The sequence below is a fragment of the Mixophyes fleayi genome, chromosome 10 (assembly GCF_038048845.1).
Source record: "Mixophyes fleayi isolate aMixFle1 chromosome 10, aMixFle1.hap1, whole genome shotgun sequence".
Taxonomy (NCBI): domain Eukaryota; kingdom Metazoa; phylum Chordata; class Amphibia; order Anura; family Limnodynastidae; genus Mixophyes; species Mixophyes fleayi.
In genome coordinates, this window is record NC_134411.1 from 104,865,947 (window position 1) to 104,883,106 (window position 17,160).

The window sequence follows — 17,160 nt, forward strand, 5'->3', positions numbered from 1 at the left end:
CCTATAGACTGACCCTCAGCTTGTTCTCTGTTCCCCTATAGACTGACTCTCAGCTTGTTCTCTGTTCCCCTATAGACTGACCCTCAGCTTGTTCTCTATTCCCATATAGACTGATACTCAGCACGTTGTCTGTTCCCCTATAGACTGATACTCAGCTTGTTCTCTGTTCCCCTATAGACTGACCCTCAGCTTGTTCTCTGTTCCCCTATAGACTGACCCTCAGCTCGTTCTCTGTTCCCCTATAGACTGACCCTCAGCTTGTTCTCTGTTCCCCTATAGACTGACCCTCAGCTCGTTCTCTGTTCCCCTATAGACTGACCCTCAGCTCGTTCTCTGTTCCCCTATAGACTGATACTCAGCTCGTTCTCTGTTCCCCTATAGACTGATACTCAGCTTGTTCTCTGTTCCCCTATAGACTGATACTCAGCTTGTTCTATATTCCCCTATAGACTGACCCTCAGCTTGTTCTCTGTTCCCCTATAGACTGACCCTCAGCTCGTTCTCTGTTCCCCTATAAACTGACCCTCAGCTCGTTCTCTGTTCCCCTATAGACTGATACTCAGCTCGTTCTCTGTTCCCCTATAGACTGATACTCAGCTTGTTCTCTATTCCCCTATAGACTGATACTCAGCTTGTTCTCTGTTCCCCTATAGACTGACCCTCAGCTTGTTCTCTATTCCCCTATAGACTGATACTCAGCACGTTGTCTGTTCCCCTATAGACTCATACTCAGCTTGTTCTCTGTTCCCCTATAGACTGACCCTCAGCTCGTTCTCTGTTCCCCTATAGACTGACCCTCAGCTCGTTCTCTGTTCCCCTATAGACTGATACTCAGCTCGTTCTCTGTTCCCCTATAGACTGATACTCAGCTTGTTCTCTGTTCCCCTATAGACTGATACTCAGCTTGTTCTCTATTCCCCTATAGACTGACTCTCAGCTTGTTCTCTGTTCCCCTATAGACTGACTCTCAGCTTGTTCTCTGTTCCCCTATAGACTGATACTCAGCTCGTTCTCTGTTCCCCTATAGACTGACCCTCAGCTTGTTCTCTGTTCCCCTATAGACTGACCCTCAGCTCATTCTCTGTTCCCCTATAGACCGACCCTCGGTGTGTTCTCTGTTCCCCTATAGACTGATACTCAGCTCGTTCTCTGTTCCCCTATAGACTGACCCTCAGCTTGTTCTCTGTTCCCCTATAGACTGACTCTCAGCTTGTTCTCTGTTCCCCTATAGACTGACTCTCAGCTTGTTCTCTGTTCTCCTATAGACTGATACTCAGCTTGTTCTCTGTTCCCCTATAGACTGACCCTCAGCTTGTTCTCTGTTCCCCTATAGACTGACTCTCAGCTTGTTCTCTGTTCCCCTATAGACTGATACTCAGCTTGTTCTCTGTTCCCCTATAGACTGACCCTCAGCTCGTTCTCTGTTCCCCTATAGACTGACCCTCGGTGTGTTCTCTGTTCCCCTATAGACTGATACTCAGCTTGTTCTCTGTTCCCCTATAGACTGACCCTCAGCTCGTTCTCTGTTCCCCTATAGACTGACCCTCAGCTTGTTCTCTGTTCCCCTATAGACTGACTCTCAGCTTGTTCTCTGTTCCCCTATAGACTGACCCTCAGCTTGTTCTCTATTCCCATATAGACTGATACTCAGCACGTTGTCTGTTCCCCTATAGACTGATACTCAGCTTGTTCTCTGTTCCCCTATAGACTGACCCTCAGCTTGTTCTCTGTTCCCCTATAGACTGACCCTCAGCTCGTTCTCTGTTCCCCTATAGACTGACCCTCAGCTTGTTCTCTGTTCCCCTATAGACTGACCCTCAGCTCGTTCTCTGTTCCCCTATAGACTGACCCTCAGCTCGTTCTCTGTTCCCCTATAGACTGATACTCAGCTCGTTCTCTGTTCCCCTATAGACTGATACTCAGCTTGTTCTCTGTTCCCCTATAGACTGATACTCAGCTTGTTCTATATTCCCCTATAGACTGACCCTCAGCTTGTTCTCTGTTCCCCTATAGACTGACCCTCAGCTCGTTCTCTGTTCCCCTATAGACTGATACTCAGCTTGTTCTCTATTCCCCTATAGACTGATACTCAGCTTGTTCTCTATTCCCCTATAGACTGATACTCAGCACGTTGTCTGTTCCCCTATAGACTGATACTCAGCTTGTTCTCTGTTCCCCTATAGACTGACCCTCAGCTTGTTATCTGTTCTCCTATAGACTGACCCTCAGCTCGTTCTCTGTTCCCCTATAGACTGACCCTCAGCTTGTTCTCTGTTCCCCTATAGACTGACCCTCAGCTCGTTCTCTGTTCCCCTATAGACTGACCCTCAGCTCGTTCTCTGTTCCCCTATAGACTGATACTCAGCTCGTTCTCTGTTCCCCTATAGACTGATACTCAGCTTGTTCTCTGTTCCCCTATAGACTGATACTCAGCTTGTTCTCTATTCCCCTATAGACTGACTCTCAGCTTGTTCTCTGTTCCCCTATAGACTGACCCTCAGCTTGTTCTCTGTTCCCCTATAGACTGATACTCAGCACGTTGTCTGTTCCCCTATAGGTCAGTTCCTGTACATAAGATGTACCAATTTTTCCGATTACAAAACCGTTACTTTTTCCATTTGTTTAGCTTCCCCCTTATCTCCTACCTGTCCTATTCTTCTAAATGATTGGAATAGATCATCACAGATGATCACTACATCTCCAATAACTCTATTCTGGACCCTCTACAGTCTCCTTGTCTGCCACAATTGATGCAACAGTCCATCATCTTCTCTGTAGCATTTACCGTATTTCGCAGCATAATCGTCGCAGATTTTATGCCACAATTTTTTTGCAAAAAAGTGGGGTACGACCATTATGTGAAAAAAAAGTTACGCCGGTATTACTTAAAAACTGTCAAGTGTCTGGTGGAAGATTAGGATGCACAGAAGATGTGACTCACTTATGGCAGCTTCGCCTCCGGCCTACAGCTCTTTGTTGGGTTAAGTAACAATACCGTTAGTGCTGCAGCGCTCTAAACAAACCACACAAGTCGGCTTTCAGGAATATACTGACAATGGGGCATATTTAACAAATAATGATGGTGCACTTACCATTAAAAAAATGTCCCTCTGTGTCCCGCATATTTATGAACGGTGCATCGCAGCACATATCGTGGATATCTGCTGCTTTGCATTCCCTTTCGTTTTTGGGAGCAGTCACCATTCTACAGTATGGTGACTACTCCCAAGCACAATCTAACAAGTTCCGAAAAAAAGTTTTTTCCGGTAACTTGTCTTGATAATGTACTCCAGCTTCGTACATTATCATAATTGTCAGATTTCAGTGCTGTCAGCTCTGCTCCGACGAGCAGAGCTGGACAGCACATGTGTGGAGGGATCACATGATCCCTCCCTGTCACTCACCGCTCTGTCTCTGCAAACTATAGTTGCAGAGACAGAGCGGGGATGTTTTTTTGCACATGTGCAGTTCCAGAGTAAAGAAAAATGAAGAGGACCTGGAGAAGATCCGTGGACACCGCGTTCCGAAGAGGGGGGTAAGTGTGATTTTTTTTATCACAGAAACAGCAGTTTATCGGAACTGCTGTTTCTGTGATCCGTTTTTAATAAATTTGAGAAATAGTTCAATCCTTATCCATGCGATAAGGAGTGATAACTATTTTTAATTTTTGCCGAACATTGATAAATGTGCTCCAAGGCTCGCAATGTGCAAGAGATAAATGTGTATCCATATGCCCCTGGTGAATACATTGCTGCTGTTTATGTTTTAAGCAGCATGATGAACAGAATTACCCTGCGACGATTATGCGATGAAAGGTTATAAACCAATCTTTTGTACTGAAAAAACGGTGCGACCATTTTGCAGTGGAATACGGTACTACTCACTTGGCGTATACGGCAATGGTTTAAATCCTTCATATTAACCGTTCTTATTTGGTCTTTTTCTAAGATGACCCCTCCACACCAGTTATACTCTCAGTTGTGTCCCGTCACAGACATCATTGTCTGTTCCTCAGTCCTATTCTCTGTACCTTTCACTTTCAGTTCAGTGAATAAACTTCCTTCTAGCTCAATGTCCCCAATATAAACACAGAAAAGTGACACATGTAATGGAGACAGTCCCTGACTATCGTCCCAATTTCCCTCACACACATGATTCATTTAAGTCCTAAATGAAGCTGAATTGAGCAGTATTACAGAAGTTTTGTGTAATGAAAGGTTGTCAAGTGATTCGCTGCAGAGTTTCCTCACCTCTCCGTCCATGTATATTTCTGTAATTCATGTCATTCATTGTATGTTCCCACACATCCTAGATACAATCTGATACCACCTATCTGAGTAACATCTGCTGTACACTGTGGGTGTGAATGAGTTTCCCCTTCTCAGTTAACACTTTCTGCTCTGTGAGATCTGTGTACAAGCTTAGAAGAGTTGTGGGATAGCTGTGTATATAGGGGTATGTACCCCCTAACCCACTAGGGAGCACTGTGACATTCATTATTAGACCCAATACACAAACCACGCGTCTCCCCTCCCCATGAAGTGCGGCTGCCGGGACAATGACTCTGCATCAATATGACCCCCACCTCCCCCAGTAGTATGATACTGACCTGATACTGCGGCTGATCTCTCGGGGGACACTGTACATTATATTATCACTTCATTATACATTTATACTCTGATGTCTGAACAATTTAGATTCACATAAACTATGACCAGACCAGATTAACACGACTGTGAATCAATAGCCCCACAGAGCATGTAATAAGGTATCTATGGGGGGCAAATACGGAGCCTGTTACTCTGCGTCTGCTCTGTGCCGCCGGTATGTAGACTGTGCCGCCAGTATGTAGACTGTGCCGCCGGTATGTAGACTGTGCCTCCGGTATGTAGACTGTGCAGCCGGTATGTAGACTGTGCCGCCGGTATGTAGGCTGTGCAGCCGGTATGTAGACTGTGCCGCCGGTATGTAGACTGTGCCGCCGGTATGTAGACTGTGCAGCCGGTATGTAGACTGTGCCGCCGGTATGTAGACTGTGCCGCCGGTATGTAGACTGTGCCGCCGGTATGTAGACTGTGCCGCCGGTATGTAGACTGTGCAGCCGGTATGTAGGCTGTGCAGCCGGTATGTAGGCTGTGCAGCCGGTATGTAGACTGTGCAGCCGGTATGTAGACTGTGCCGCCGGTATGTAGACTGTGCAGTCGGTATGTAGGCTGTGCAGCCGGTATGTAGACTGTGCCGCCGGTATGTAGACTGTGCCGCCGGTATGTAGGCTATGCAGCCGGTATGTAGGCTGTGCCGCCGGTATGTAGACTGTGCCGCCGGTATGTAGACTGTGCCGCCGGTATGTAGACTGTGCAGCCGGTATGTAGACTGTGCCGCCGGTATGTAGACTGTGCAGCCGGTATGTAGACTGTGCAGCCGGTATGTAGACTGTGCAGCCGGTATGTAGACTGTGCAGCCGGCATGTAGACTGTGCAGCCGGCATGTAGACTGTGCCGCCGCCATGTAGACTGTGCCGCCGGTATGTAGACTGTGCAGCCGGTATGTAGACTGTGCCGCCAGTATGTAGACTGTGCAGCCGGCATGTAGACTGCTATTATCTGCACAGTATATAGATTTCTTCCTATATGGGGTATATATCACTATACAGAGAGACTGGCATTAGACATTCTGCAGACGTTACTGTGGATGTTTGCATATTACTATAGTTCTGTACATTCCCAGTTACAACATGTGAGCCTGGGACTTCCATATAATCATGTGATTCATTGACATGTTACATGATGTAATGCAGCAGGGGTGTAACTAGACATGTTTGGTAATGGGACTCTCTATTGTGGAAGTTTAATAATTGGATGAAAGTGGTAATTAATATTTTCTGTACACTAATATTGGTTCTGATGCGATTTGTACACAATTGAATCATTATTTTAGCGAATAACAACATGCAGTAAGTTTAATCTGCTTAAGTTACTATAAAATATAATGTGGTCTCATTCTGTTCACAATCGCATGAGAACATTTCCAGTGTTATGTTACGTTCGCACCTAATGCTAGTTATAAATAACATCACTTTTTCATACAAGAAATAGTCAGTACACAGGGATCATAAAAAGCAGTTTATACAGATCTAAAGCAGAGAGCCTGAGGAAGGACAGTGACCAGAGGAATCCACCAATGCCACGTCGAGTTCTTGGGAGGTCAAGACCCTTCGACCTATGGATGAAGACCTTAATACTGTAACTATCTTTGTGATGTCACTGCTTTTTACAACTGTACGGTGTATAAATTGTTCACCAGTGGCTATAAGTTGTGATAGAAGCTTGTGTTAGCGCCACACTTTGTCTTGTTATACTATTGCCACTAAAACATATGTGCTTTGGAACCACATTGATAGCATCGGAGATTCTTTATGGCAAACGTTATATACGGATGTAACACTATCCACCACGATATCTGCTCCATCCCCAGTCAGTAGTCGCAGTAATAGCAATATGGTGAATTCTAGCCATTTATTCATATCAGTTACCAAATCATATAACTGCCTAAATAAGTTCATTATTCCCCCCGTGCTGCCGGAGCCCACGGTCGCATGGACTATTTATAGTATGTATTATTATAGTTACGCCGTTGGCAGTGGTGGTCACAGCTGCTATGACTGTTCAGAGAGATTCTCCTATTGTAACTAACAAATATATACGCACACAATAATGTATGTAGATATAGACTATATAACATGCTGGACAAATGACCTGCGCTGACTAATACTGATCTCAATCCTCGTTACAAGGAGTCTGACAGTGTTTGCTACAGAGCTTGATAAATGTGTACAGTACTGGTAGAATTGTGCACAAGAAATATTATAAAAATATTCTAAATAAAAAAACTTAAATTAGATCAGAAATGCAACTGTGTGTATGTATAAAGGTGTGTGTGTACCTGTGTGTGTGCATGTATACCTGTGTGTGTGTATACCTGTGTGTGCATGCGTGTGCGTATACCTGTGTGTGTGTGTGTGTGCATGCGTGTGCGTATACCTGTGTGTGCACCTGTGTGTGTGCATGTATACCTGTGTGCGTGTATACCTGTGTGTGCATGCGTGTGCGTATACCTGTGTGTGCACCTGTGTGTGTGCATGTATACCTGTGTGTGTGTGTGTGTGTGTATACCTGTGTGCGTGTATACCTGTGTGTACCAGTGTGTGCATGCGTGTACGTATACCTGTGTGTGTGTGTGTGTGTGTGTGCGCACCTGTGTGTGCATGCGTGTACGTACACCTGTGTGTGTGTAGGTGTACGTATACCTGTGTGTGTGCATGTATACCTGTGTGTGTGTGCGTGTGTGTGCATGTATACCTGTGTGTGTGTGCATGCGTGTGCGTATACCTGTGTGTGTGCATGTATACCTGTGTGTGCATGCGTGTACGTATACCTGTGTGTGTGTGTGTGTGTGTGTGTGTGTGCGCACCTGTGTGTGCATGCGTGTACGTACACCTGTGTGTGTGTAGGTGTACGTATACCTGTGTGTGTGCATGTATACCTGTGTGTGTGTGCGTGTGTGTGCATGTATACCTGTGTGTGTGTGCATGCGTGTACGTATACCTGTGTGTGTGCATGTATACCTGTGTGTGTGTGCATGCGTGTGCGTATACCTGTGTGTATACATGTGTGTGTGTGTATATATGTGTGTGCATGCGTGTGTGTGTATATATATATATGTGTGTATGTATGTATGTATATCTATACACAGACACACTCAGTAAATTAACAGACTGTCTAACTGTATTGTACAGTAACCAGACCGTACTCACTGTGTCTCCAGCGAGACGTGCGACAGTCGCAGCTGCTGCGTGACAGCCTCTATTAAGTGACAGTTTGTGCTGTGTGGCTGTCTCTGCTGTGTGGCTGTCTCTGCTGAGTGGCTGTCTCTGCTGAGTGGCTGTCTCTGCTGTGTGGCTGTCTCTTGTGACAGTCCGCAGTCTCTGGTGAGTGGCTGTCTCTGCTGTGTGGCTGTCTCTGGTGAGTGGCTGTCTCTGCTGTGTGGCTGTCTCTGGTGAGTGGCTGTCTCTGCTGTGTGGCTGTCTCTTGTGACAGTCCGCAGTCTCTGGTGAGTGGCTGTCTCTGCTGTGTGGCTGTCTCTGGTGAGTGGCTGTCTCTGCTGTGTGGCTGTCTCTTGTGACAGTCCGCAGTCTCTGGTGAGTGGCTGTCTCTGCTGTGTGGCTGTCTCTGGTGAGTGGCTGTCTCTGCTGTGTGGCTGTCTCTTGTGACAGTCCGCAGTCTCTGGTGAGTGGCTGTCTCTGCTGTGTGGCTGTCTCTGCTGTGTGGCTGTCTCTGCTGTGTGGCAGTCTCTTGTGACAGTCCGCAGTCTCTGGTGAGTAACATGGGTGCTCATCACATGTGTTTTATCTGTCCCCGTACAGAGCTCTGACTCATGGTAAAATCTCATTTACATATTCACAGTCTGCATTGTACCATATGACTATTCATGTATATTATAATACACACAAGCTGGTGATTAATTACATAATGGGACATAGTGAATTCAGTAATACTGTATAGACACGCAGCTTTGTACTGTAGAAGATAGATATATATATATATATATATATATATATATATATATATATATATATATATCGCTCAGCCACAACATTGAAACCACTGACAAATGAAGGGAATAACATTATCTGGTGACAATGACACCTGTCAGGGGTGGGATATATTAGACAACAAGTGAACGGTCAGTTCTTGAAGTTGATGTGTTGGAAGCAGGATAAATGGGCAACGTAAGGATCTGAGCGACTCTGACAAGGGCCAAATTGTGATGTCTGGACGGCTGGGTCAGAGCATCTCCTAAACGGGAGGTCTTGTGGGGTGTTCCCGGTGTACAGTGGTTAGTACCTACCAGAAGGGGTCCAAGGAAGGACAACCGGTGAACCAGCAACAGGGTCAGGGGTGCCCAGGCTCATGTGTATGGGGAGCACGGTGCCTAGAGAGATGTTACCATTATGTCCCACCAGTAACTGCTATTTTGGTCTACTAGGACTTTTCAGTCCTGTGTGTGTCTTTCTCACGGACATTGACAGGCTCTGACCTTTCACCTGGCCCGGTTCATCTTCCTCTCCCGCTGCCCCATTCACTGGCACCCCATTCCCTCTACAATTCATTCCGCTGTCACCTAAAAACCTTTACCAGGGCCTCCCCTTCATACACCTCTGACCTTGTTAGATATCCAGTTCCACCTCTCTATTCCACCTTTGACCCTCGCCTCCCCTGTCCAATAACCGCCTCTCACTCCCGCGCTATACCACACTGATGGAATAACTACCCTGACTGACAGCTCTCCTCTAGCCCCCAATCTGTCACAAAACTCCTCTCTACTATTTACCTGCTACTCCCTCTACCTGACATGTCCACTTGTGTCCCATTAGCTCTTACTGCCTCGGCCTTCCCACCATCTCTCCACTGTAAGCTCTCACAAGCAGGGCCCTCCCTACCCTACGTCTCATGTCTGCACCTCCTTTGTTTATCATCAACATCATCATCAACATTTATTTATATAGCACCAGCAGATTCCGTAGCGCTTTACAATTGGGAACAAACATTGATAAAACAATACTGGGTAATACATACAGACAGAGAGGTAAGAGAACCCTGCTCACAAGCTTACACTCTATAGGACAATGGGAGTGTGATACACAAGGGTAAGTGCTACATCATATTGCACAATGGACCAGCTAGAACGCAAAGGTAAAAGTACTGAGTGGGCTGTGTGTGTGGCAATGTTGGTCAGAGGGTTGTTGTCTTGTGTTAGCTGTGTAGAGGGTGGTAACAGGGTAACCTAGGGAGATTAAGATGGTGGTTGAGGAATATCATAAGCTTGCCTGAAGAGGTGGGTTTTCAGAGAAAGCTTGAAGGTTTGAAGACTAGAGGAAAGTCTTACTTTGTTTACCACAAATGTACTTGTTATGCTTCTATGTTTAACCTCTGTTTGTGTGATTTTCATGTTTTTGTTTACCAGGTACAAGGGAGAATAATGTAATGTATATATTATAAGCTTGCCTGAAGAGGTGGGTTTTCAGTGAACGCTTGAAGGTTTGGAGACTCGAGGAAAGTCTTGTGGTGTGAGGGAGGGAATTCCATAGAGTGGGTGCAGTCCGAAAAAAGTCCTGTAACCGAGAACAGGAGGATGTGATAAGGATGGATGAGTGCCGCAGATCTTGTGCAGAACGGAGGTGTCGTCTTGGGAGATATTGTGAGACAAGTGAAGAGATGTATGTTGGTGCAATTTTGTTGATAACCTTATATGTTCGTAGAAAATTTTTATATTGGATTCAGTAAAAAACAGGCAACCAATGTAGAGAGTGACTCAGCAGAGGAAGAACGCTCTGCAAGGTAGATCAATCCAGCCGCTGTGTGCAAAATAGATTGTAGGGTGAGAGTCTGACATTGGAATGCTCTGAACTTTCACCCAGATCCCCGACACGCTCTGACCTTTCACCCAGAACACTGACACGTTCTGGCCTGTCCCCTAAAACCCGTCACGTTCTGACCTTTAACCTAGAACCCGACACGTTCTGACCTTTCACCTAGAACTCCGACACGTTCTGACCTTTCACCTAGAACCCCGTCACGTTCTGACCTTTCACCTAGAAGCCTGACATGTTCTGACCTTTCACCTAGAACCCCGACACGTTCTGACCTTTCACCTAGAACCCCGTCACGTTCTGACCTTTCACCTAGAAGCCTGACACGTTCTGACTTTTCACCTAGAACCCCGACACGTTCTGACCTTTCACCTAGAAGCCTGACACGTTCTGACCTTTCACCTAGAAGCCTGACACGTTCTGACCTTTCACCTAGAACCCCGACACGTTCTGACCTTTCACCTAGAACCCCGTCACGTTCTGACCTTACACCTAGAAGCCTGACACGTTCTGACCTTTCACCTAGAACCCCGACACGTTCTGACCTTTCACCTAGAAGCCTGACACGTTCTGACCTTTCACCTAGAAGCCTGACACGTTCTGACCTTTCACCTAGAAGCCTGACACGTTCTGACCTTTCACCTAGAACCCCGTCACGTTCTGACCTTTCACCTAGAAGCCTGACACGTTCTGACCTTTCACCTAGAAGCCTGACACGTTCTGACCTTTCACCTAGAAGCCTGACACGTTCTGACTTTTCACCTAGAACCCCGACACGTTCTGACCTTTCACCTAGAACCCCGACACGTTCTGACCTTTCACCTAGAAGCCTGACACGTTCTGACCTTTCACCTAGAAGCCTGACACGTTCTGACCTTTCACCTAGAAGCCTGACACGTTCTGACTTTTCACCTAGAACCCCGACACGTTCTGGCCTGTCATCTAGAACCCGACACGTTCTGACCTTTCACCTAGAACCCCGACACATTCTGACCTTTCACCCAGAACACTGACACGTTCTGACCTTTCCCCTAGAATCCGACACGTTCTGACCTTTAACCTAGAACCCGACACGTTCTGACCTTTCACCTAGAACCCCGACACGTTCTGACCTTTCACCTAGAACCCCGTTATGTTTTGACCTTTCACCTACAAGCCTGACATGTTCTGACCTTTCACCTAGAACCCCGACACGTTCTGACCTTTCACCTAGAACCCCGTCACGTTCTGACCTTTCACCTAGAAGCCTGACACATTCTGACTTTTCACCTAGAACCCCGACACGTTCTGACCTTTCACCTAGAAGCCTGACACGTTCTGACCTTTCACCTAGAAGCCTGACACGTTCTGACCTTTCACCTAGAAGCCTGACACGTTCTGACCTTTCACCTAGAACCCCGTCACGTTCTGACCTTTCACCTAGAAGCCTGACACATTCTGACCTTTCACCTAGAACCCCGACACGTTCTGACCTTTCACCTAGAACCCCGTCACGTTCTGACCTTTCACCTAGAAGCCTGACACGTTCTGACCTTTCACCTAGAACCCCGACACGTTCTGACCTTTCACCTAGAAGCCTGACACGTTCTGACCTTTCCCCTAGAACCCGACACGTTCTGACCTTTCACCTAGAACCCCGACACGTTCTGACCTTTCACGTAGAACCCCGTCACGTTCTGACCTTTCACCTAGAAGCCTGACACGTTCTGACCTTTCACCTAGAACCCTGACACGTTCTGACCTTTCACCTAGAACCCCGACACGTTCTGACCTTTCACCTAGAACCCCGTCACGTTCTGACCTTTCACCTAGAAGCCTGACACGTTCTGACCTTTCACCTAGAACCCCGACACGTTCTGACCTTTCACCTAGAACCCCGTCACGTTCTGACCTTGCACCTAGAACCCCGACATGTTCTGACCTTTCACCTAGTACCGCCACGTCAGCTGTTTATGACTTTGAAGCACCAGGTGCACAGTGAGATGCTTGACGGCCCCTCTGCAGAGGTGGAATGTCTGACGGCATGTGATAGACCTGTCGCTGGTGGGGGGACCCTTCCTCTCTATGTTCTTTGGCTCAGCTCCATCACATTGATGTCGGACACATAAGACGTGATGCTGATCCAGCCCTGCAGGTGAATTCCAGGAATGTCAGGGAGATGGATTTGCAGGAGATGAGGTGGGTGGATAGTAATCCGCAGGCAATTCACAGAGTAATGACAACCATTATGCTGCATCCAGACAGACTCATTTATCAATAACATCGCCCTTTATTTTCTCTCTGTGTCCAGAACCGTGGGTCAGTGCATGTATTAGACATTCATATGAATGGAGGGATTCTCTGTGAGTGTACAATGTGTCTGGGTGTTAGGAGCTGAACGTGGTCAGACATCGCTGCCCATTGCTTCTATTCACTTCCTCCTCACATGAAGCCACAACATCAGTTCACAGCTTATTACAGAGAAATGTGCAACAGGTTGGCCCTAGAGATAAGAGCTGTGCTCATAACACGGAGGAGACAGAGAACATGAGGAACATGGGGTGCAGCCGCTGCTCTGTGTGAAGCTGGGGGCAAAGGGAACACGCTGTCAATTCTAGTTTTGTATCATTGCAAAAAATACAAATATGCAAGATATTGTTAGCAGCTATCGGACTGCGTTTTCTCCTTCCAAACAATAACCAATAACGTGATTGGTTCACTAGTCGTCCACTTAACCCACATTAATGCCACCAAAACCTAGAATAATTAATCCATATGTCATCAATATAATTAAAGATCCGGGTGCGCTATCCTTCACCTCCATTTCTTAACGTCAAAAGAAATTATATACAAAGCAGCCAGGATAAAATGTGATCTAGAGATGGGAGGTGTCAGGCCACATGTTGGTTAGAACTTGGAGATGGGTGACGGCACCAAGATCCTCAGAGACTGTAACATGAAACATGAATGGGCTTCATTCTCCAAGTATACGTCACAAGTAGAGTAGGGTTGGTAGGACCTCCAGGCCACGCTCTTCAGCTATTATATATATATTATGTATGACTGTCATAATGTTATTATTTTACCAGGGTGTTATATTTGGGAACATTGTCCCCTTGTTCATCAGTTACTCACTCCCCCTAAAGTAGATAAGACAGAGGTGTAGTTACTCTCTCGCAGTATACTGATATAATATACTGATATAATATACTGATATACTGATATGATATACTGATATACTGATATACTGATATAATATACTGATATACTGATATACTGATATACTGATATAATATACTGATATAATATACTGATATAATATACTGATATACTGATATAATATACTGATATACTGATATACTGATATACTGATATAATATACTGATATAATATACTGATATAATATACTGATATACTGATATACTGATATAATATACTGATATACTGATATAATATACTGATATACTGATATACTGATATAATATACTGATATAATATACTGATATACTGATATACTGATATAATATACTGATATACTGATATAATATACTGATATACTGATATACTGATATAATATACTGATATACTGATATACTGATATAATATACTGATATACTGATATACTGATATAATATACTGATATACTGATATAATATACTGATATAATATACTGATATACTGATATAATATACTGATATAATATACTGATATACTGATATAATATACTGATATACTGATATACTGATATAATATACTGATATAATATACTGATATACTGATATAATATACTGATATACTGATATAATATACTGATATACTGATATACTGATATAATATACTGATATAATATACTGATATACTGATATAATATACTGATATACTGATATAATATACTGATATACTGATATACTGATATAATATACTGATATAATATACTGATATACTGATATACTGATATAATATACTGATATAATATACTGATATAATATACTGATATGATATACTGATATACTGATATAATATACTGATATACTGATATAATATACTGATATACTGATATAATATACTGATATAATATACTGATATAATATACTGATATGATATACTGATATACTGATATAATATACTGATATACTGATATGATATACTGATATAATATACTGATATACTGATATAATATACTGATATACTGATATAATATACTGATATACTGATATACTGATATAATATATTGATATGATGTACTGATATACTAATATAATATACTGATGTGATATACTGATGAAAACTTTCCTTCACACTAGTAGATGCTATTCTGGGCTCCCCATAGAAAGACTTATACAATGTATAAGATATATAACAGATATAAGACATATAAGATGTATAAGACATATTACTGTCACTCAGTTCTTATATTCCCTCTCTCCAGTGCACTTTATCAGTTTATTGGCTGATACATAACCACTATCAAGGTTTTGCCTACACAATATGCACAATAACTCTTCCTGTAATGACAATCATCAGCTGCTATTGTTTCCATTCAGCTCTCTCCAACAAGTCTCTTCCAAGAACACTAGAAGATGCCGATCACTGGGCATTGTACATCCTACTCCCAGATACATGATCTATATAGAAGACTGGACCTGGTTTCCCCTATCCCTCAACCTGCACATTATACCAGATGTGTTAATTCTCCCTTCTACCTGGTCAGGCCATGGACCAGATACAGACGTTATACATGGCCACATGATTAGGGCCTCATCCCACTCTTGGTGCCAGAAAGACGGGGTCTTAATCCTGAAACAGAAACACAATGTTACTTTGTACATCCCCAGAAACACCCCCAATACTGTTAGGGGACGTCTATAAGGGGACGTCTCACAGTAAAGCTGAGGAGGTAAAGGTGAGATTGCTCCATCTGGACCCTAAAAGAAGACTATACCAACTGGGCTGCAGCTGGGGGGAGGCGAAACCTTTTACTAACAGGAACTACCACTCTGCCGGACTATGAGAGCGGAGACAAGATAGAGGTTTATCCAGAACATTGAGAGCTGAGCTCTCCCATGGCAATATATCACCCACCACAATCACTAACTATCATCCCAAGATAATCTACAAAGAATTTCTTACACTTTATAACGTTGTATAAATCTGCTCAGTCTGACTGTCCTCATCACTGTAATTGATCTCTCAACAGTCTTTAGTACAGAGCAAGCTTCCACGCCTGTCCCAACACGTTAGATAACCTGAGGGCGGCAATAACAGAAGAGGAAACCCAAACAATTAAAGGACTGAAATCTGAGCAACAGTGGGAAAGAATTGATGTACTCTCCCATCGTATGTCTAATGTCATTAACCACACAGAGATGCAGGTCAAACTTATCAACCGGCTGCACCTTACCCCGGAGCGGTTACACAAGTTCTGGCCAAGTCAATCAAAATTTTGCTGGTTCCAATGTGCCCAAATAGCCGATATTTTTCATGTCTTCTGGTCATTACCGGTGCTTCAGCCGCTGTGGGGCGAGGTATTTGCCTTGATCTCAACTGTTTTAAACACCCCTGTTGCTCCAGACCCAGCCCAAGCTCTTCTCCATGTTTACCCGAACCTCCATTCCAAAGCAGGATCGCTGGGCCACATATTGATAGCCGCTAGAGCGGCAATAGCACAAAACTGTAAGTCTCAGGCTCCCCTACCATCACCCGAATCATCTCTAAGATACAGTACAGCTTTGAGATGGAAACAATAGATATGCCTTAGTCCTCATCTGCATCTGCCCCCATCATGAGATGGTTTAGGTGGCATGAATACATCACAGAAGGCCCCGGGGCTCCCCGGATACCCCCGATTCCCCAATAACTCACTCTCCAGCAGCCCTAATAGAGTCCCCCCAGCCCACTGACCAGTTCTTATCCCCTGGTACCCCTCCATGATGGAGGCATCTTCACACTGTCAAAATGAAGGTTAATATGTCTTGTTGTATTTCTTTAGCCTTAAATGTATATTGTGAGCCTTATTATGAGTGATTCCCTCCCCCTGCGTGGGGGTCACTTACGTGTTTCCCTTTGTACATATACTTTTGAAAATGTTGAATAAAATTATTGATGAAGAAAAAAGACTGAAATCTGCTCTCCCACCTCCTATTTTACAGAGAATTCTGCCCCATATTGGGCTCCTTGATCACACACTTGTCCGTTTGTTGAGAACATGGTGACGGACGATAAATCCTTCAGTGCTCGGTGGTCCATGGTTTGTGCTCTTCCCACCAGCTCGGTGCAATGAGTGGGCCCATAATCATCACTCAGGGCAGAGATCAGATGATTATCAGATGTCTGACAAGCTGGTTACAAGCTATAAATACATACAAATAAACATAGAAATATGTACATTTAGAAGCTGTTTAGAAATCGCACCATCTTTTGACATCCACTGTTTATCTCCTAGGTCTCTGAGGGACATTATAAGGCAGATTACATACATTCTTATATAACTAACAAAATATAATCTCTTTGGACCAGTGACATTTAGGGTTATAGGAGTCTTTGATACAGCTCACAGTTTGCTTTTATAAAGTGGCTGAGCCAAAGATCTGCTATTCCTATTACTGTATCATTTGCGGATGGATCTCTGCTACAATATGGCAGTGACCGTTACATGATATTTCATGTTTATACACAGTGACCGTCTATCTTTCTTCTCGTCTGTTGTTTCCATGGACAGGAATTGATTGAGCGAGGATCTGTGTAAACAGATT

General features: G+C 44.3%; 1 protein-coding gene across 1 annotated transcript in view; it reads right to left on the reverse strand.

The window, feature by feature from the left end:
• The window catches only part of LOC142104651 (adhesion G-protein coupled receptor G1-like), a 67,432-nt gene extending 59,246 nt beyond the window's left edge, over window positions 1-8,186 (reverse strand). Inside the window, exon 1 of the mRNA XM_075189447.1 lies at window positions 7,814-8,186. The gene's annotated coding sequence lies outside the window, so the exon portion shown is untranslated. The remainder of the gene's footprint in view (window positions 1-7,813) is intronic.
• Between the last annotated feature and the right edge of the window lie 8,974 nt (window positions 8,187-17,160).